This window comes from Mytilus galloprovincialis, chromosome 7 (assembly GCF_965363235.1).
Source record: "Mytilus galloprovincialis chromosome 7, xbMytGall1.hap1.1, whole genome shotgun sequence".
NCBI lineage: Eukaryota > Metazoa > Mollusca > Bivalvia > Mytilida > Mytilidae > Mytilus > Mytilus galloprovincialis.
Genome location: NC_134844.1, coordinates 66193346 through 66216564, shown reverse-complemented (window position 1 = coordinate 66216564; position 23219 = coordinate 66193346). Strand labels below are relative to the sequence as shown.

The following is a 23219-nucleotide window of genomic DNA, read 5'->3' as shown; positions in this document are numbered from 1 at the left end:
TCATATAATGACAAGAGTTCTTGAGATCAAGATATTAATCTGTTGAATTATTCATCTCATGAATATTCATTAGTAATTTGCATATTAATCTCGGTGTGTATTTTTGAAATCTCAGTGTGTAATTAACAATTCTCAGTGTGTGTTTTTCAATCTATTTCATCTCAGTGTGTCTTTTTAAAATCTCAGTGTGTAATTTTGAATTCTCAGTGTGTGTTTTTTATTTTTTTAAATCTCAGTGTGTAATTTCGATTTCTCAGTGTGTTATTTTAGGTTTTTTAAATCTCAGTGTGTATTTTTTTCGAAAAAAGGGTTTAAACATAGTTTTGACGAGAACGGCTTGCCATAAAAATCAACCTCTTTGAGATTATCAACGATGATCTATAATTATTGTTCATTGTTTGTTCGACAAACTTTAGAGACTTGCAGAGAAATAATTCATGATGAATCAGATATAGTCATGTAAACTGGACTTTTTAATAAACACCCATGATAAATAGCAATTGTCGAAATATTTCACGAAAAGAAAACGGTAAATGTTATTTTCTGATTAAAGATAGAAGGTTGTCTCATTTGAATTAGGCAAGTCATATCTTTTATAATTTCATTTGAGTAGACGGCCATGATTATGTTGGATGTTTTGCTGATTCACCGAACAGACTGTTACCACATTATTATTTGTTAAATGGGAAAGATCACCCTGAAATTGAAAACAACAGGTGTCTGCTCTACTGTAAAGACCTGGGATACAAGTACGCAGGCACACAGGTAATATTGTACAAATGTACAAAACCATCACAGAGTAGTAGGTCCGGTAAGGGCCTTTTTTTGGCCTCAAATTTCAAGTTCATCAATTAATAGATTTTAAACACTTTTTAAACACTTCAATGTCTATTTCAATTGATTCGATTAGTTTGTGTGTAAGATATTAACTGATTTAGTCATCACAAACGCTCCGATTCGAGCTTAAATATGATAATATTTCAACTATGCCAAAAAACGTCACTTTGCAGATGGTTTTTGTCAAAAATGAAAGTGGCCGCATCCGTGTTCATCCCCAACCTTTATATATATTATGTATTATTATCAAATACAACTCACATTTCAATACTATGAATGAACACGAAAGCGGCCACTTTCATTTAAGACGCATGACTTATTGATGCTAGTACCCGATATATGTTGATTGTATTATCAAAAACAGCCCCTATTTATGTAGCAGAAGCATTCTACTTTCCAATAAATATATAGATTAAAGATAACATTTCAACAATTTTTTAAAACTGCTATATTTTTGGGACAAAAAGGGGTCTTACTTAACCATTCCTTTATGAGAATATTGAATACAATGAGTAGTGGGGGAAGTGGGGGGAGGGGGGTTCTGGACCATTTTGTCTAATGTTAACCCTATGGGGAAAAGGTAGCCTCCCGACGTGAGGCTTATTTATATGACGTCTTTTTTGGGTATTATGACATTAATTAATTAAATCTAAGAGTTATCCCACAAGGACTCGGTGTGTCAGTGTAAGATCACCTCGATGGCCGGAGGCCAGAGGGTGACCTAACACTGTACACACCAAGTCCGAGTGGGATAACTATTTTACATCCTTGCTGTTTTAGCATGTTTAGATTAGACGGAAAAACATTTACAATTAATAAAATCTAGTTTAGAACGCCACATAACCATTATAACATACTTTATATATTACTATATGATGTATACCCTTTATGACCACTGAACACGATGAGTAGATATCAAACATTGTCAACTCACCCCACTTGCCAATCGGTCCAAACTATATCGCCACTTTATAAAAAAATCACCCTACTCTTGTTACCGACTCGGCCCATTTTTGAAAAAGTGTAAAATCAAATTGAACAATTAGTCTTACAACTCACTTATTAACGAAAAAGGTTTAAACCCCACTGAATAAAGGTCTGCCTAAGTTACTGTTAGGTTGTATCCAGTCGTCCTGGTGTAGTGGTGTCATGGCTTTGTATGCTAAAGGTCTTGAGTTTGAATCCCAGCATATACACTGGATTTTTTCTACGTGAATTTTGATAGATAGTCTTTTCCGTATAATTAACTATAAGTTTTATAGTGGATTTTACATTCCCGACAAAATGTTACAGAACAAAGGAAAGCATGATTACGTAAATTACGGAATTTCCACAATTCAGTAAAATTCTGCTATATAAACGTAGAGAATTGCGAGCCTCGGACAGTCTTATCGAAGGCATTCTAAAGGTGAAATCAATTTTATATTCACAGTATCCTAAGGATTTAAAGGTATGGTACGCTTAATAATCATCTTTGATCTAGAGGTTTTCATTACAGTTATACTTCTCTAACTTTATTTTTTCTTTAAATAAGTTACCAACTAATTTTACGAATAACAATTAAATTGAATTGACAGATGCATATCTTAAGAATAATAAAAAGAAATAAAAGGGGGAGGCTTATTTTAATTTTAAATTCTCGAAAGTTTGAAGCAGTCTCCTCCATTGGTAAGGTATAATGACACAGGGCAGTGTCATTTAGCTAACAATAGAGGGGAAGTGTCATGTGGTATGCCCCGCTATAGTGAGGAAGACCTCTCCGACGAAAAGCTTTGCAGTCCTGCTTAACTGCGAGAGCAGCTCTGTTTCCAGTGATAGAAATGTTGACGGACGGTGACTACTTTGGCGAAAGCCTTAGTCAAACATTCTTCAATATCAACCAGTTCGTTATTCATATCAGTATCAAGACTGGGAACGCATACGGTCGGTAGACTGAGGAGTCGGTTTTTCCGACCCGTGGGCGAGTACCCGTGGCGATAGGCTCCTTTGATATGAATAATAACTGGTTGTCCGTATCATATTATGATGAATAATACAAATAAAAATAAAAAGCTTTAACAATATTGAGCACACTTTCACTTTTCAGTAAAAAGATAGAACCAGCGTCGAAAATAAAGGTGGCAAAATCTCCAATCAAATGTGGTGTATGCGGAAAATCGTTTTCCCATAAAGAGAGTTTAATGCGCCATAAGAGATCGGTTCATACTGGAACGAAATGACATTGCGCCACCTGCGATGTGGTATTTTCAAGAACGGACAACCTCCAACGTATTAAGCGAAACCATGATAAACAATCAGTCCAAAAGGGTGGTGGTGTTACTATAACAAGTACAGAAACAAATGAACAGACGGATCCATGCATCTTCAAAGCGCTCAATGGAACCGTTGAAACACATTCGAGCGATGCGAAAGAATTGAATAAATTTGATCCAATGTCATTCCTAAAAAGACAGTATGATGATGTTAAAGATGTCATTAAGAGTAAAATTAAAGAAAGAAGTGGATTGAAGTGGTATCTATCCATGAAGGTTAAAATGAGCAGACGAAAAGCAGATGCCATAGAAACTGCAGAGCCACATTTCCGGGGAAAATGCCAGACCAGTTTAAAATTGGAGGATATCGATGCCAGTTAAAGGAATCTATCAAAAAGATGTATACATCTTTCATTGAATACCAGAGACAAGGGAGCGAAATGTCACGGAGAGCGAGTTTGGAAATACAAGGAACACATGTACACTTCAAGCTTAAACTTTGATAAGATCATATTTCCTGTTAAATTAGCCGACATACCAAAGTTTGAAAAGCAGAATGAAATATCTATCAACGTGTTTAGGTTTAACAAAGGCGAAGTATTCCCTATACATATTTCAAAACATCGATTTGAACAACATGTTAATCTACTCATGATATCGGACAACAAGAAGTCACATTTCTGCTGGATTGAGGATCTCAATCGATTATTAGGGAACAAGCATAACTATCGCGCACGCCATTTTCACTGTCCATACTGCTTAAATGGATTTACCAAATAAAAACTTTTAAACAGTCATGTACCAAACAGCCAGACCCACGGACCCCAAAAATTGAACTCACTGAAGACAATAAGTGGTTACATCATAAAGCCATTCGTAAACAACTTAAGGTTTCACACGTTATTCATGCAGATTTTGAATGTCTTCAAAAACCAATTGTTGAAAGCAACGAATGTGACCAGAAGACGAAAAAGACTACAAAACACATACCATGTGGCTTTGCATACAAACTGGTTGGTCTGACAACTGAAACGTCAAATGAACCAGTAGTATATCGGGGTGCAGATGCTGCCGAAAAAATTGTGGAGTGTATGATGAAGGAACAGGAAGAAACAGAACAGCGATTTAAACTTTGCGAGCCCATGATCATGAGTGGGAGTGATTGGCAATCGTTTAAGAAGGCAACTCTTTGTCACATATGTAAAAAAGAACTAGCAGACATAAGAGTTCGAGATCATTATCACGTAACCGGAAAATTTTGAGGGGCGGCTCATAACGACTGTAATATTAATTACAAGTTTACAGGTCGAATTCCAGTGGTATTTCATAACCTTCGGGGATATGATAGTCATTTGATTATGCAAGCTATTCGAAAAGTTGAAGGAAAGCAACTGAATTATATCGCTAATAACATGAATAATATGGAAAGTTTATTTCTTTTTCATTGGGATGTATGGATTTTATAGACTCGCTCCAATTTATGTCTTCCTCATTACAAAACCTCATGGAAAATCTTGCAAAAGAAGGTTCGAGTAAATTTAGATACATTGTTATGATATTGTAATTATTGTATTTATTTATGTTGGCCTGATTTGTGTTGTGTGGCCTGATAGTTGTTTACAGAATAATCTTAGAACTGTGCAGTTTAGAAATCACTGGAACAATTACAGAATGATTGGAACTTTCCAGAATAATCCTAATAAAAGATGAGTTATATAAACTTCTACATTTTACTAGAAACTTCCGTTGTAACTTTCCAGGATGTTCCATTATAGACTGTTCTAGAATCTTCCATGACAACTATATATATATATACAGACACTAAAGTTAAACTCTCACTCTTACTCTTGGACTTAGACTTAGACATCGATAGACATTAGTATTCACCGCATTTGGATTGACACTTTAATTCTACAAACAACATCATACTGGATTGTGACCGTAGTAGTGAATGTAATATTCAGATTGGATTCCGAAAGATATCCGGATACAGATAAAGATAAAAGATTGGACTCATAATTTGGAGTTAAGTTGACAGTAATATTTGTGTAATACTTCTTGTTAATTTTTATAACTGATTTGTGTCTTTTGTTGGCTACAATTTAAAGGCGATTTCTGGCCGTAACAGAAATTGGGGGCTCGTCCGGGAGCTGAATTATCTTATTCAAAATTTGTTTATTAATTTTTATTATAACTAGCCAACAAAATTCTACAAAATGGCATTTGATGCCGGTAAATTTTTGAAAACGCCAGACCTGGAGAGTTTTGATAATTTAAAGAAAGAGGAATTAGTGTTGCTTGCTTAACATTTGAAATTAGATTTTAAAGTATCTATGAGAAAACAAATTATAAAAAATTTGGTAATAGACAAATTAGTTGACGCAGAAGTTTTAGGTGAAGAGGCTCTTGAGCTTAAGGTTGAAAATATTGACGCCTTTAAATTAAAACAGCTAGAATTAGAACATGAACTCAAATTAAAAGAACTGGAGATAAGAAAAGAAGATGAACTTAAATTAAAACAAGATGAACTAAAATTAAAACAGGCAGAACTGGAAATGAAGGAAAGGTTGGAAATGGAGAAAATAAAAGAAAAAGAAGATGAATTTAAGTTAAAACAGGCAGAACTTGAAATGAGGGAAAGACTAGAGATGGAGAAACTAAAACTTGAAATGGTCAAAGAAGAAAGCAACACTAAAGTCCAGCCGAAATCAGAATATTTTGATGCAGCAAAAAATATACGTTTGGTTCCCAGATTTTGTGAAAAAAACAGTCGATAAATATTTTCCACAGTTTGAGAAAATTGCTCATAACTTGAATTGGCCAAAGCCATATTGGACTACAATGCTACAAAGTGTTTTTGAGGGTAAGGCCGCTGAAATATACTCCGCACTTCCATCAGAAAAAAGTTCCGATTATAACACGGTGAAACAGGAAGTTTTGAAAGCTTATGAGCTAGTACCAGAAGCATATAGACAGAAATTTAGATCTTATAAAAAGTTTGATTCGCAAACCTATGTGGAATTTGCTCGGGAAAAAGAAGATCTATTTGATAAATGGCTTACTTCAAAGAAAACAGATAACAATTTTGATAACCTAAGACAATTGATGTTATTAGAAGAGTTCAAACAATGTGTTCATTTAGACTTAAAAACACATTTAGACGACAAAACTGTTGGGACAATACATGATGCAGCTGTAATTTCAGATAATTATACCCTTTCACATAAAAGAAGTTTCAAGGGTCAAAATGTTAATAATTCAAGTGGAAATTACAAAAATCAAAGCACTGAGCGTACTGATAGTAAGCCTGTTGCACAGAATAAGAGTCAGTCCAGTTTTAATATGTCTAGTCCAAAATTTGATACTTTTGAGAAGAAGTCACTGATTTGTGCTTATTGTAAGAAGAATGGTCACCTGATGGCTGATTGTTTTAGACTCCAGAAGAAGAATGAACGAGATAATAAGCCGAAGTCCAGTGCTTGTACGACACCTTATATTTCCAGTACGTTGGAATGTCCTGCGAGTCAGGCTTTTAAGTCCAGTTTTTGTGATTACATGGAGGAATATAAACCCTTTATGTCTGATGGGTTTATTTCTATTGTTGATGATACCACTCTTCAGCCTATTAAGATTTTGCGGGACACTGGAGCTTCTCAGTCTTTATTGTTAGAAGGTGTTTTGCCTTTGTCCGAGAAGACTTCTGTTGGTGCCTCCGTTTTGTTACAAGGTGTAGAGTTAGGTTGTATAGATGTTCCTCTCCATCGTATTTATCTGAAGTCAGATTTGATAACTGGACCAGTTATTGTAGGTGTTCGTCCTAATCTCCCTGTAGAGGGTGTTACATTATTGCTAGGAAATGATCTAGCTAGGAACAAAGTGGTTGCTGAACCAATTGTTACCAGTGAACCAGTGGTGGATGTTAAATCACCTGAAGATGATGCTGAATTCTATCCAGCTTGTGTTGTTACTAGGGCGATGGCTAGAAAACAACAAGATGAGAATTTGCAAGAAGACCAGTTTGATTACATGGACCTTTCTGACACTTTCCTAGCTGACATTGAAGGTCCTGGTAGCTCAGAAAAGGCCATAATAAGACCACCTAGTGTTAACAAGAATGTTATTATGCCATGGCCAAACGTAAACAGCCATTCATTAAACCGAAAGAATTTATTCAAAGAACAACATAAAGACCCTGAGGTTCTTCAGCTCAACCAGCGGGCTCAACCACAGGAGGAAGCAGACAAAGTGGCCGAATGCTATTACCATCAGGACGGCATTTTAATGTGGAAGTGGAGGCCTCCTGATGCTACCCCAGAGGAGGAATGGAGAGTGGTATACCAATTGGTGGTGCCTAAAGTTTATAGGCAAGAAATTATTGGTCTTGCCCATGACACCCCCTTGGCTGGACACTTAGGTATAAGGAAGACTTGCCTTAAGATCTTGCAGCATTTCTACTGGCCCAGACTTCGAAATGATGTCGCAGAATACTGCAAATCATGCCATATATGCCAGGTTGTTGGTAAGCCTAACCAGAAAATACCACCAGCACCACTCCTGCCTATTCCAGCCTTTGACGAACCTTTCAGCAGAGTTTTAATTGACTGCGTTGGACCTTTACCAAAGACCAAAACTGGAAATGCGTATTTATTGACAATCATGTGTACATCCACTCGCTTTCCTGAGGCTATTCCGCTAAGAAATATCAAGACACCTACTATTGTCAAAGCACTTATAAAATTTTTCACATTAGTAGGACTTCCTAAGTCTATACAGTCCGACCAGGGATCAAATTTCATGTCAGGTCTATTTCAGCAAGTCGTGTACCAGTTAGGGATTGCTCAGTATAAATCAAGTGCGTACCATCCAGAATCTCAAGGTGCCTTAGAACGTTTTCACCAAACATTGAAGAACATGATTAGAACTTTTTGTCTTCAATTTGATAGAGACTGGGATGATGGAGTTCACTTTCTACTTTTTGCAGTCCGAGAGGCTGTTCAAGAATCCCTTGGGTTTAGTCCCTTTGAGTTGGTATTTGGCCATACTGTAAGGGGACCGTTAAAATTGATTAAAAAAAAGTGGCTTACTGAACATACTGACTTGAATCTTTTAGACTATGTATCTAGATTTAAAGAAAAATTGTATACTGCTTGTCAAATTGCTCAGAAAAACTTAAAAAATGTACAGAGCAAGATGAAAATTTGGTATGATAAAGATGCCAGGGATAGAGTATTTGAGCCTGGTGATAAGGTATTTGTATTTTTGCCAGTCCCTGGACATCCTTTACAGGCTAAATATTGTGGTCCTTATACAATAGAGAGTAAAATCAATGATTTGAATTATATTGTAAAAACTCCAGGTCGGCGTAAACAAAACAGAGTGTGTCATATTAATATGTTAAAACCATATTTTGAGCGTACTAATGAATGTGAGAGTAAACCAGTTGCCACTTTAGGCATGGTTAAATTTGAGAACAATCATGACAAACCAGATGTAATTGAACCACCTTTTAGTTCTAAAACTATCGAAGAGACAGTTAGATTGAAAAATTCAGAAATTTTGTCAAATTTAGACTCAAAACTTGCACAACTGTCTTTTGATCATAGAGAAGAAATAAAAACTTTGGTATTTTCTTTTAAAAATCTTTTTCCAGATGTGCCAAACAAAACTACTGCTGTTTGTCATGATGTTGATGTAGGAGATGCTTCTCCAATTAAGCAACATCCTTACCGGCTCAATCCACTCAAACTTGAAGCTATGAGAAAAGAAATTAAATATATGCTTGACAATGATATTATTGAGCCGAGTAACAGTGAATGGAGCTCTCCTTGTCTCTTTGTACCAAAACCAGATAAAACCTTTCGTTTCGTGACTGATTTCAGAAAAGTAAATTCAGTCTCAAAATCTGATTCCTATCCGATTCCAAGGATAGACGATTGTATTGACAACATTGGTCAAGCAAAATTTGTGAGCAAATTTGATTTGTTGAAAGGTTATTGGCAAGTTCCATTGACACAGAGAGCTCGTGAAATATCAGCTTTTGTTACACCAGATGGCTTATTTCAATATACTGTAATGCCATTTGGCATGAAAAGTGCACCAGCTACATTTCAAAGAATGATCAATAATGTTATAAAAGATTTAAACTGTTGTTATGCTTATATTGATGATCTAATTGTATGTAGTGATAGCTGGGAACAGCATTTAACACATTTGTATGATACTTTTGATAGATTGTCACAATCAAATTTGACTATTAATCTTGGTAAAAGTGAATTTTGTCAGGCTACTGTTGATTATTTAGGGCATACAGTTGGCCAAGGTCAAGTGAAACCTATTATGGCTAAAGTGGAAGCCATTTCCAAATTTCCTCCTCCTACAAATAGAAAACAACTTATGAGATATTTAGGCATGATTGGATTTTACAGAAATTTTTTTTCAAATTTTGCTACTGTGGTTCAACCATTGACTCATCTTTTACGAAAAGATTCTAAATTTATCTGGAGTGAAAATTGTCAAAACGCTTTTGAAAATAGCAAATCACTTTTAATTAATAGTCCAGTTCTGATTACTCCAGATTTTGAAAAACAATTTAAACTTGCCGTTGATGCAAGCGATGTAGGAATTGGAGCTGTTTTATATCAAGAGACAGATGATAATGTTGAGAAACCTATATCATATTTTTCTAAGAAATTAGATAAACATCAGAAAAATTATTCAACTATTGAAAAAGAGTGTTTTGCAATGTTGTCAGCACTTCAACATTTTGATGTATATTTGAATCCCACTGTATATCCTATTCTTGTTTGTACTGATCATAATCCTCTCACCTTCATATATAAAATGAGAAACAAGAATCAGAGGTTGACTAGGTGGAGTTTATTGTTACAGGAATATGATGTAATTGTAAAACACATTAAGGGTAAAGATAATGTAATAGCAGATGCTTTATCTAGAGCTTATTAAAACACTTTGTATATACTATGTATTTTTGTTCATATTATTCATGATAAGTTTTTGTTACACTAAAACTTCTTTTAAGGGGGGAGGTGTTATGATATTGTAATTATTGTATTTATTTATGTTGGCCTGATTTGTGTTGTGTGGCCTGATAGTTGTTTACAGAATAATCTTAGAACTGTGCAGTTTAGAAATCACTGGAACAATTACAGAATGATTGGAACTTTCCAGAATAATCCTAATAAAAGATGAGTTATATACACTTCTACATTTTACTAGAAACTTCCGTTGTAACTTTCCAGGATGTTCCATTATAGACTGTTCTAGAATCTTCCATGACAACTATATATATATACAGACACTAAAGTTAAACTCTAACTCTTACTCTTGGACTTAGACTTAGACATCGATAGACATTAGTATTCACCGCATTTGGATTGACACATTAATTCTACAAACAACATCATACTGGATTGTGACCGTAGTAGTGAATGTAATGTTCAGATTGGATTCCGAAAGATATCCGGATACAGATAAAGATAAAAGATTGGACTCATAATTTGACAGTTAAGTTGACAGTAATATTTGTGTAATACTTCTTGTAAACTTTTGTATAATAAATCTTGTTAATTTTTATAACTGATTTGTGTCTTTTGTTGGCTACAATTTAAAGGCGATTTCTGGCCGTAACAACATGATAAGCCACTTTGGAGAAGAACAGATAAGCCTATTTCTGCGAAAACAAGTATAACCTTACGAGCATTTTGATTCCGAGGCAAAATTTATGTTACCAATACCATATAAACAGATAAAAGAAGGCCCCAAATTGACAAAAGTAAAACAATTCAAACGAAAACCTAACGGCCTAAAGTAATGCATGTACAAATTAATGACCGAATAAAATCTCAACTACCACCGATGGAAAATTTTAACAGTACACTATGAGAGAAAATATAACGTCACTGGACTATGCGCATGCGCAACACGTATGGTAATCGTTTAACATACAGAATCTTGGACACTTCTATCAGATGTCCTTGCATTAGTCGACGTCTTTGAAAATTTCAGGGAGATCTGTCTCAACTACTTTGGACTGGATGCTGCACATTTATAAACATCACCCGGTTTAGCCTCGCAGATTGCCTTGAAAATGACAGGTGTCAAGTTGGAATTACTAACTGACGTAGACATGCATTTGTTTATAGAGAGAGGTTTAAGAGGTGGTTTATCAATGATATCCCATCGCCATGCCAAAGCTAACAATAAATATGTACCAAACTACGATCCAAATCAATCCATTAATCACGTGATGTACCTAGATGCCTACAACTTATACGGATGGGCCATGTCACAGGCACTTCCAGTTGAAGGTTTCAGTTGGCTCAACGATTCTGAAATTGAGAACCTTAACTTAATTGACGTTGCAGATGACAGTAAACATGGTTTTATATTAGAAGTTGACTTAGAATATCCTAGGGAACTACACGACGACCACAACGAATATCCACTCGCTCCAGAAATATTGAAGGTTATAAATGATATGTTATCGCCCTATGCAGAAAAGCTATTGGATGATTTAAACTTAAAAGGAATATCAACAGAAAAATTGATACCAAATTTACACCCAAATGAAAAATACTTGGTACACTACAGAAATTTAAAAACTCTACTTATCACTTGGAAAAAGACTAACAAAGATCCACAGAGTCATGACATTTGAACAACATATATTGATTTCAATGTAGAGAAGAGAAACCTTGCAAACAATGAGTCCGAGAAGGATTTCTTTGAACTCATGAATAACGCAGTCTTTGGAAAGACGATGGAAAATTTAAGGACGAGAACAGATATAAAACTTTTGAATGACCAATCAAAGGCCAGAAATTAATCAGCAAACCAACATTTAATGCCTTCAAAATATTCAACGACGACTTGGGGGCTGTGCACATGTTGAAACAACGATATTACTTAAACAGACATAACTACGTTGGATTCACTATACTCTATTTGTCAAAGACACTTATATTCGATTTCCATTATAATTACATGAAGGATAAATATGAATCTAGAGCAACACTCTTGTTTACGGACACCGACTCTTTATGCTACAGCATCAACACTGATGGTATATATCAAGATATGATGGAGGAAGGACACTTGTTTGATACGTCAGAGTATAACCCTGAACATCAGCTTTATAGCACATTAAATAAAAAGGTTTTAGGAAAGATGAAGGTCGAACCACATAGTATTTCCATACAAGAATTCGTTGGTCTAAAGTCAAAGATGTACTCATTACTATTTGAGGAGAATGAAACACTATGCGAAAAGAAAACAGCGAAGGATATAAAAAAGAATGAGATCAAACATGACACAAGACACGAACATTATAATCAATGTTTATTCAATAAAGAGATCCACATGTCTACCATGGCTCAGATCCGGTCATACGACCACACGTTATATAATATATCTATCAAAAAGCTTGGCTTATCCCCTTATGATGACAAAATATACTTACTAGATGATGGGATACAAAGTTTAGCTTATGGACATTGGAGAATATAATTACGATACATGTCAATATTTTAATCACTTTACGTCTGTCATTCAAAGGAAGTGGACGTGTTTTAAGAACTCTTAACAATGTCGAATACTTGTCCAGATTGTGGTACAGAATTTTCGAGAAAAGATGCTATAATGCGACACCAAAGAAACAAACACAGAATTAGTCAACCATATCCGCGAGCAATGATGCATATCCACCGCCAACCCGCCGCCGGCACCACCACCACCACCACTACCACCACTAGTGGTACTACATATCTATTCACTATAAAGTTGGCTGGACCTACTGGTGCAGGTAAGACGTTTTGGATGCAAACACTATTGAAGCGAGCACGGACTATAAAACCATCACCTGAGAGGATTATATGGTGTTATAAACGATGGTAGCCATTATTTACTGAAATGTTTGTTCAAGGTTTACCTGAAAATTTGAACATGTTGAATGATGACTCATTTATTGACTCTAGATATCCAAGTTTAATCATCCTAGACGATTTAATGAGAGACGCCACCAATAGTAATGATGTGTGCGAATTATTTGTAGAGGGCAGTCATCACAGGAACCTTAGCGTAGCTTGTATAATGCAATATGCATTCTCGAAGGAAAAGGAGAGTCGAACCATGAGCATCAATAGTCAGTATATAGTCCTATTCAAAAGCCACGCGATCAAATTGGGCCAGCCTTATTTGCTAGTCAGATGTATCCTAATAATCCGAAGAAATTCATGAAAGAGGGGACACAACAACCATATGGGAGTCTATTCATTAATCTGAAACAGACTACACCGGAAGACGACAGACTAAAATATATTTGAAATCAAGAACATGGTTGGTGGGGGTGTTTCGGAACAGTATATTAGCAGAAATGAACTAGAACCTCCTTAGTTTGAAGAATCATTTCAAAGTGAGCAGACGTATTTACCAGACGAGAAAGAAATCATGCCTTCATGTGATGATTGCGGTGTAGCCTTTGAAAGCGTTTATGATTTAGCTAGACATATGAATAAGTTGTGCCCAGAAAATAATGATTTAAAAAGAAAAAGCGAAATTAAGGATGAAGGCATACCCTCTAAGAAGCCTCGTGTAAACGAAATTGATATAGAAGGTGGAGAAGATATGGCTTTTATAAAATTAGCTGAACTTGCCAGAGAGGCAAATGCAGATATTTGGGAAGAAAAAGTTGATAAATACATGGATGGTGACCTGAATGAAGACCATGCATGCCATAAGTAAGGCCAATCGCAAATTAAAAGACGAAGATATGGACCAGTTTTTGTCCAGATATAGCAGTTTAGTTGAGTATTTACTACAGTTACAAAATGATAAATGCATGGCAAAGTCATACAAATGATAACAGAATTAGTTAATGATGGAATGGACAATGTAAAAGCCATGATATAAGTAGCCATCAGGAAATATAAACCTATGTTGGAAAGCTATCTAGATGAAGCTAAGATAACGAAACAAATAATGATGGTGCTGACAGTAAATACATTGGTGACGATGAAGTGGAAGAGGAGGAGGATGAAGACGATGAAAGCTCAACTATATAAATATGAGAACGTTGTAAACTGTACATCATTCCATGTATAAAAATGGCCTCTTGGGAAAAGTACCTGAGGAATATTTATTACAATCCAGCTAACCCAGCGAGTTTTGCAGGGCCTGATAAACTGTCCAGATTTGTTCGAACAGATGGAAAATTCGTTCTCAGTAAATATAAAATACGAAAATGGCTACAACAACAGGACCCATACAGTTTACAAATACCTTTAAAAAGGTCGTTTAAGCGGAACAGAGTTATCGTTATTGTAATAGACGACCAGTGGGATGTCGATTTGATGGACATGTCTAAATTTTCGATATTTAACAGTGGATTTAATTTCATATTGGTGGTGATTGACATATTCTCAAAATGTGTATGACTAAGACATCTAAAGAATAAGAAAGGCGAATCCGTGGCGAATGTTTTGAAACATGTTTTATCAGAAGGAAGATCACCAAACAGAATACGAACAGATAAAGGACAAGAATTCAGATCATGATTAGTAGAATCTTTCCTAAAACAGAGAAATATTTAACATTTATTTGCCCAAAATACAGAAATCAAAGCTAACTACGTTGAAAGAGTTATCAAGACTATTAAATCAAAAATCATGAGATTTATCACCAGTGAGCAGTCATATGACTATGTGGATAACTTACAGAATTTGCTAACAGCTACAAAAGGACCTTCCATAGAACGATTAACATGGCACCAGTTAAAGACACCATATCGAAAGAGATAAACCTGTGGTGGAAAATGTATTGGCCGAAAAGATTACAACCAAAGACAGAGAAAGTACGAAAAGATTTCCGTTTCAAAATTGATGACAAAGTTCTGATTACATACATAAGAAATCCTTTCACCAGGGAATACGATCAGAAATGGAGTGGAGTGATATTTAAAATATCTCAACGAATATTACGTGGTGGGGTTCAAGTTGATCGACTTATTGGTTTTCAAGACGAATAAATTTCAGGAACCTTCTACCAGTCAGAAGTGCAAGTGAATGTTGAAAACATCCTCAAAACGAAAGGCAAAGGACTCAACAAACAATATTATGTGCAATGGTTACACTGGCCAAAGAAATTCAACTCTTGAATTAAAGCTCGCGATTTATCTGATATTTGAGAGAGTTAACTATCCCGGAAAAACTAACTTCAAGTCTCGACAGTTTATACCCCTGCACGAAAGAAAGCATACTGTTGGCCATTTCATGAGGTTAGAGATACTGTTGAGTGGAAGACGATTCTCTAATCATTTTATCTTGATGTATAAAATAGTTATATATAATTTTGTTATAATGTAAAGGTATCATGTGGATGGCCCTCAGACCCATGTTTGTCTGAATTGACGGGGATATTAAATATTGTACATACTAATATTGTTATTATTATAACTAGTGTGGTACCTAGTAGCCGAAACTTAAACAAAATTAAATTGGAATACAATCATACAAAAGGAGAGTCAAAGTGGATAATTCCTTGCTTATATTAACATGAGCTAAACATTGAATCGATACATACAAACACACACACACACACACACACACACACACACACACACACACACACACACACACACACACACATACACACACACACAGACAAACCTGAGAAATGATAAACATCTGTACATTATTCAATGAAACCAATTAATTAATGTCATAATACCTAAAAATTACGTCATAGAAATAAGCCTCACCTCGGGAGGCTACCTTTCATCCCATAGGGTTAACATTAGACAAAATGGCCCAGAATCCCCACTTCCCTCACTACTACAATGACTTAACTAAAGTCAACTCAACAAGAAGAACTGACGTAAAACCAATAAACACACTATTTCATTGAGTATACCTACCGTACTTGACTATTAAACTTCAGAAATGAACAAAGCGAACTTACTTTTGATAAATCTTATATACACATGTTCAACATTTGTAGCTTTCGGTATTTAGATATTTCAATTTTGCACAGAGGGACATTCTACACAAGCATGTTACACAGATGGTACGATTATTGGTGTCCTTTTTTTTTTGGTATTCGTTTTATGGACATTCCTTTAAACCCTGTGCATGATATATACTCACTTCTTTGGTTCAGAGCAAAAGGAATATACAATAAAATAGTACAATATATAGTAATAGTCAGTGGTAAAAGTAAACTCTCCACAAGAGACCAAAATGATACAGAAATTAACCACTATAGGTCACCGTACGGTCTTCAACAAGGGGCAAAGTCCATACCGCATAGACAGCTAGGAAATGCCCCGAAATGGCAATGTCACACAATTGAAACGGGAAAACTAACGGCCTTATTTATGTACTAAAAATTGAAAGAAAAACAAATATGTTACACATAATTAAATGACAATCACTGAATTACAGGCTCCTGACTTGGGACAAGCACATACATACAAAATTTTGCGGAGTTAAACTTGTTGGGTGGATCCCAATCCTCCCCAAACCTGTGACAGTGGTATATCAGTACAACATAAAAACGAACTATAAAAATCAGTTGAAAAGTTTTAATTCACCAGATGGACAAAATAAAAATGAATGTCGCCAGATACTTTTACATCATAACAACAAAAAGACGCTAGGTACAGATTTGATAGTACTCTCAGTTAACTTACAGCTAGTTCAAAGCCACTAACAACTAATAAAAAAAGTCATGCATCTAATACTAAATTATCGACATATTGACAAGGTTTTGTCTATATTTTGTTGTCATTTTTCTTTTTTTTTCTTTTTTTGATATCGTATGGTTATTTGTGAATGATTTCGCCACGCACATGACTGAAGATATCAATTGATTGTCAGAATACGCAGCTGATTCAGTAAAGTTGATACTGATAGATAATTTAGTCTTAGATGCATGATTATTTTTATTAGTTGATATTGGATTTGAACTAGCTGTCAGTAACTGCAAGTACTCTCAGATCTGTACTGAGGGTCTTTTTGTTATCGGGATGTACAAGAAACTGGCCACGTCCAATCTGTCTTTTTGGTCGATTTCGTCTACATAAGACTCAGCAGTGCCGCAGCGTAATAGTTGTATGTGGTTTTGGTTTTCAGGGTTCAAACTGGTTTTTACAGTTCAAATAAGTTTTAAAAACATTGTTCCTGTGGCTGATTTTGCGGACGATAATTTGCATGAGATGTACCGTCCATTGCCGTCACTGCGTTTGCAAGTTATGTCTATGAGCCTTGCAAGGATAACCACTCATGATGGTCAATCCAATGGCAAAATATCTCCAACACAAGAACTGTACTTTACAAAAAGTATAATCCCTAAATATTGATCTCCGTGGAAAATACAAAACGGAAAGTCCCTAATCATAAGTCAACATCAAAAGCTCAAAGACATCAAACAAATAGTTAACAACTGTCATATTCCTGATTTAGTACAGGCATTTTATGTGACAATGTGGCGAACTACAAAGACAAAATCGATTAACACGAATATTTTTTAAGCCATAAGATTACCATCAAAAGGCAATTTCTTGGACAGCAGTTGCATATGACCGATTCTAAAGGGAGCAAGTGCATACCATTTTAAAGTTTTTGGTATCGTATCAGAATCTGGTTATGATTAAAATAAAAATAAAAAAAAATATTCTAGTATATGACTCGTTTATTTTTGTAAATATATCCTGCTGCCATATACGAAAACTATAGGTGTAATACAGACGTTCGAAATCAAGTCTTTTAGTTTGAGTCTTTATGTCTGAACATCAAATCACTATCGTCGAATGAGGTAGCATTGGCAGATTCCAAAAAGAGGGAGGGGTCCGGAAGTTGGTACTACCTCCTTGTCTTCCGATTTTTTCTTTTTCAATTATGTGAACATTTCTTGGTGTTCCCGGTGATGAATCCCTTTTTAACATGGCTGGTTCCTGGGTGGCAATGTTAAAAGCTATTTTTGTACCATGTAAAGCAATTATTAATTTTACTTTTTTGGGATGGTCCCTAATTTAAATGTCTCGACTATAGCCTCTCGATTCTACATTTTAAATAATAATTATTTATCTAACATTTATATTGACATTAGAAAAGATTCGAATTGATCATTTTCATGACGGTTCATTTTCGAGTTATTTTCAACTCTCGAAATTGCGTAGATAAAATAGTCCTCGAAAATAAGATGGTTGACAGTATTTAAAATAAAATAAAAATAGTCAAAAAGATACAACAATGATATAACAAAAAAGTAATTTGACTGATTTAAAAAAAAAAGAAAAAGAATATAGAAATAGTGACCATCAAAAATACCAAATGGTTATCTTATACCGGCGTCACACATTGGCGTATAGACCGGCGTGCACCAAACGTACAGAGAAAATTGACAAAATCGGTATACGTTAGTTGCACTCCAGAGGAACGCTAAGCAATCTTTAAACGCGCGCTGCATAAGTTTGAAGTACGTCGAAATACAAAGGTATACGCTTGGGGAACGCTACAACTTTTTTATGCAGCATAACATTTTTGATCCAGCACAACCATGTGTCTAGCGTATACCTGTACGTTATACGCACGTTATACATACGGCACAAGCGCGTTTAACGCGCTACAGGTAAGGTTGAGACACGTTTAAGGCACGTTGTATACGTTTCAAGATCGTTCGACATAAACTAAAACGTATGGAGGTATGTTTGTAACAAACACCCTATAAGAGAACGTCCAAGACACGACCCGGAAGCGTGGATTCCATCTACGTTAGACAAACGCCAGGCATACACCAACAGTCGTTTCTTGAACGCCCGATAAACGCGTACGTACGCTTCTCGTACGCCAAATACACGCTTAAAGCTCGTTGTGTACACGTTACAGATATAATTGACATGTTGAATGTATCCAAAATTACTAGCGTATTGGCAGCGTACATGATTTTTTTAACACGTCCGTCGTACGTCGGAGCTATACGCTGATGTGTGACGCGGGTATTAACCGTTGTATGTTATCCCTTAACGGTATTAGAAAACATTATAAATGCGTTCACTTTTCAATATTTTTTATTATTTTAATGAGTTACATGTTACATATCACGCATCTATCCCATCGAACTAGAGATAAATGATACAACAGATACAGTTACAGGATACAGTTAAGTCGGCATCATATCTTGACTTACACTATAGAAATTGACAATGAGTGTCGGTTGAAAACAAATCTTTACGACAAAAGAGATGATTTCAGCTGTCCAATTGTGATTTTTCCATTTATAAGTAGCAACATTCCAGTAGCACCTATTTACGGGGTATATATCTCCCAATTGATACGATATTCCCATGCTTTATTGTATTTCCTATCGTGATTTACTTGATAGAGGGTAGCTTTTAAACCAAGAGTTCCTAATGGTGAAGTTTAAATTTTACGGACGCCATCACGAGTTGGTTGACCGTTTCACAGATAATATCGGACATGTTCCTTACGTTGTTACTACAATTCCATTCCCTTTCATAAATTTGACCTACCGAATCAGACTATTTACCGAATGTGTTATAACATGAGCAACACGACGGGTGCCACATGTGGAACAGGATCTACGTATCCTTCTGGAGCACCTGAGATCACCCCTTGTTTTTTGTGGGGTTCGTGTTGCTTATTCTTTTGTTTTCTGTGTTATGTCATGTTTATTATTGTTTTTCTGTTTGTCTTTTTCATTTTTAGTCATGACGTTGTCAGTTCATTTTCGATTTATGAGTTTGACCGTCCCTCTTGTATCTCTTGTACCTCTTACATAAAAATTCAAAAACTTATGACTATGGTTGATTTTAGGAGATTTTATACAATATTCGGTTATGACAGGTTTCAATGTACAATCTTATCTACTACTGGAATGCCTGAAAAAACCTTGTTAAATGATGTCAGAAAACATGTAAAAAGACGAAAGTATTTTCACGACCACTTTACATCAATGTACATATTGGAGTATATTTTCTAGAACGGAGATGAATGTCATTGTGGTGATGACCCTCTGGCTTATCAGAACGGACCAGAAAATCGTTGTAATAAAAGGTGTTATGGCGATTCTGAACAGATATGTGGAGGTGAATGGAGGTTATCGATGTATAACACAAGTATGTTAACTGTTGTTAATCATAAGCTTAAAAGTTGGTCAACAATATCAATGTAATAGACTCTTCACACAGTAAATTTTGACTATCGATATAATAGTTGTACTGCAGTATTAGTACTATAATATTCATGTGTTGGTAAAAGATGTATTTTCATACTAAAAGATGTCATATCAATATTTAAGCTGGTTCCGTCCCCTGCAATAGACACCCTAGATATCAGCCAGACATAACTAGCTAAAGGACGGGAACCAGTCTAAGAAATACGTTGCAGATACCGACAAATAGTCGTACAGGGTAGTGCATGCATATTATTATTGATTGATGCAAAGTTGTTGCAAGTTTTAATTTGTGGATAAAACTAGAGCACAGGAAGAGACTTTTGGTTACATTTTCGAATGTTCTACAATTAAATAGATGATAGTCAAACTAAACTAAAGTAGGAATTCATAAAATCATACCGATCAAAAATGTATGTATTGTAGAGTGGAGGTTAGCACTTCTGTCGGCGTAAACAACTTTATGTTACATTTTTTTTTCTGGAAATAAGAAAAATAAGACAAAGAAGCCGGCAATGATATATTGGTAGTAATTGGACATTAAATATACTACCATGTCAGTAATGCCCTTGAAAATGTAAAAGAATCATTCACAGCTATATTTACCTGGTTTGAACCCTTTTATTTATTACATTTACGATTTACGAGTTTGAATGTTCTTTTGGTATTTATTGCACTGGACGTTAAGCAGCCAACAATCAATCAATCTTTTAGTATCTTTTGCCTCTCTTTTACACAAATTTAGCCAGGATTTTCATTTTGGAAGCGATAAAAGGGAAATTATTGCTACATTGCAATATTTAACTGATCGTGTGCAATCAAATCTTGCAAGGCAATGTATTGGTAAAGGCTTCTGGTTTTCGATACAATATTTGTACGTTAATCAACGAATTCAAAAAGGGACTTTATTTTCGATGAAACGAAATCAAATTTTTACGTATTGACGTACTTTTTTGTCTGAACAATTAAATTATTTTATTGTTTGATGACTTTATCATTAAAAAATGCAAATATAATATACTTAAATTTTCTCAGTCACTCGTCTATCCCAAAAAAAAAATTAAACTTTGCTAGTTTGTTCACTTTTAAAGCACATACAATCAGATCGTGTTTCTATATCACTGTGACAAATTATCAATCATATCACTGTGACAAATTATCGATCATATCACAGTGACAAATTATCGATTATATCACTGTGACAAATTATCGATGATATCACTGTGACAAACTATCGATCATATCACAGTGACAAATTATCGATTATATCACTGTGACAAATTATCGATGAGATCACAGTGACAAATTATCGATCATATCACTATGACAAATTATCGATTATATCACTGTGACAAATTATCGATCATATCACTGTAACAAATTATCGATCATATCACAGTGACAAATTATCGATCATATCACTGTGACAAATTATCAATGATATCACTGTGAAAAATTATCGATCATATCACAGTGACAAACTATCGATCATATCACTGTGACATATTATCGATCATATCACTGTGACAAATTAACAATCATATCAGGCTACCAGATGGAATGTTTCATGATTTAAGGATACAAAAAAATTAACAAGGGTTGTAGTCGATTCAATTCATCTATATTTGTACTCTACATTATTAGTTTTCTAGTCTTGTATATACAATATTATTAATTGCCAATCAAACAATTGGTCAGCTAACTAAATTATGATTAAAAAGGCCGTTTATTTTTTTTCTTTAAATTTAGAATTCGTTGTTTGATAGACAATCTAAACACATTAATGAACATAAACAAACTGTATTAAATTTAAATTATTCAGGTCAAATTACTATCATGTCTATGTTTTAAGTGTTTGAGTCTTTAAATATGAATTATCAATGACATAACACGACACCCATAACACAATATATCCATGTTTCAGATGTTGTTTCGACTATTTTTTTCAGGGCTTGTTCCCTTAGAGCAACATGAACGAAACCAAACACGGTATATGTTAGTGGCAAATAACATGATACTAAGTGCACCTGCCGCTCAAATCCAGACACCAAGAAGCAAAATTCAATGTGCCTCCTTTTGTTCCAAGCTTGTCAGTTGTAAAGTGTTTGTTTTTTCAAGAGGAGACGGACAGTGTAGATTATATCAGAAGTTTGTAATTTCGTGCGAAGGGGTTAAGCAAATTAACGGGTTCCAAGTTTATATGATGAAATAAATGTTTATGAACTTCAATCTGCTCACGAATTCTATTGTGATACTAGTAGATGTTTATCCTTATCTTTTATAACTGATTAAAAAAGAACAACAAAATTGAATACTTCAGAGCTTTACGCAACTTATTTGAAAGGCCATGATAATTTTGTTCATTTATGTCATTCGTGTTATGTATGTGTGAACTATTCAAAATATTTTTAATGTAGGCACTAGACCAGAATGCATCGTTTGGTAAAAACAATACGAAATACAATCTAACATTCTAGATTATTTAGAAAGAACACAACATATTTATTTTTATTTTGCAACACAAAATTTGAATTGAACCTTTGAAATCTAAACAAAATCTGTTTGAAGAGTGATCAGTTTTATAATTTTATTCGATAGCTGAATCTAAACCCGAATAAACAAAGCAAGCCAAAGCTGAATTGGAATGATAATACGAATGAATTATCTGTTAAATATGTAGGTAAAGTTGTGTTTAAGTCATAAAAAGAAATAAACACCGACAAACTTTAGTTGCGTTATTTGTAGTGTCAAAGTGTGAATTTAAATATTAATTCGAGCTTACTTATTCATGTCAATATGAACTATAACCACCTTATAGTACATTAACCGAAAATGAATTTTAAAGAGATATATGAACACAATCTTTGTTCAATTAGAGTAAAACTCTATTTGTTTGAACGTAAATAGTTATAGAAGCTGTTAGGA

General features: G+C 34.8%; 1 long non-coding RNA gene across 1 annotated transcript; it reads left to right on the top strand.

Moving 5' to 3' along the window:
• The first annotated feature begins 618 nt into the window (after nucleotides 1-618).
• LOC143081885 (uncharacterized) lies at nucleotides 619-22851 on the top strand. Its single transcript, XR_012980135.1, has 3 exons — nucleotides 619-765; nucleotides 20103-20238; nucleotides 22244-22851. It is a non-coding gene; the product is annotated as an uncharacterized LOC143081885 (long non-coding RNA).
• Nucleotides 22852-23219: the final 368 nt, after the last annotated feature.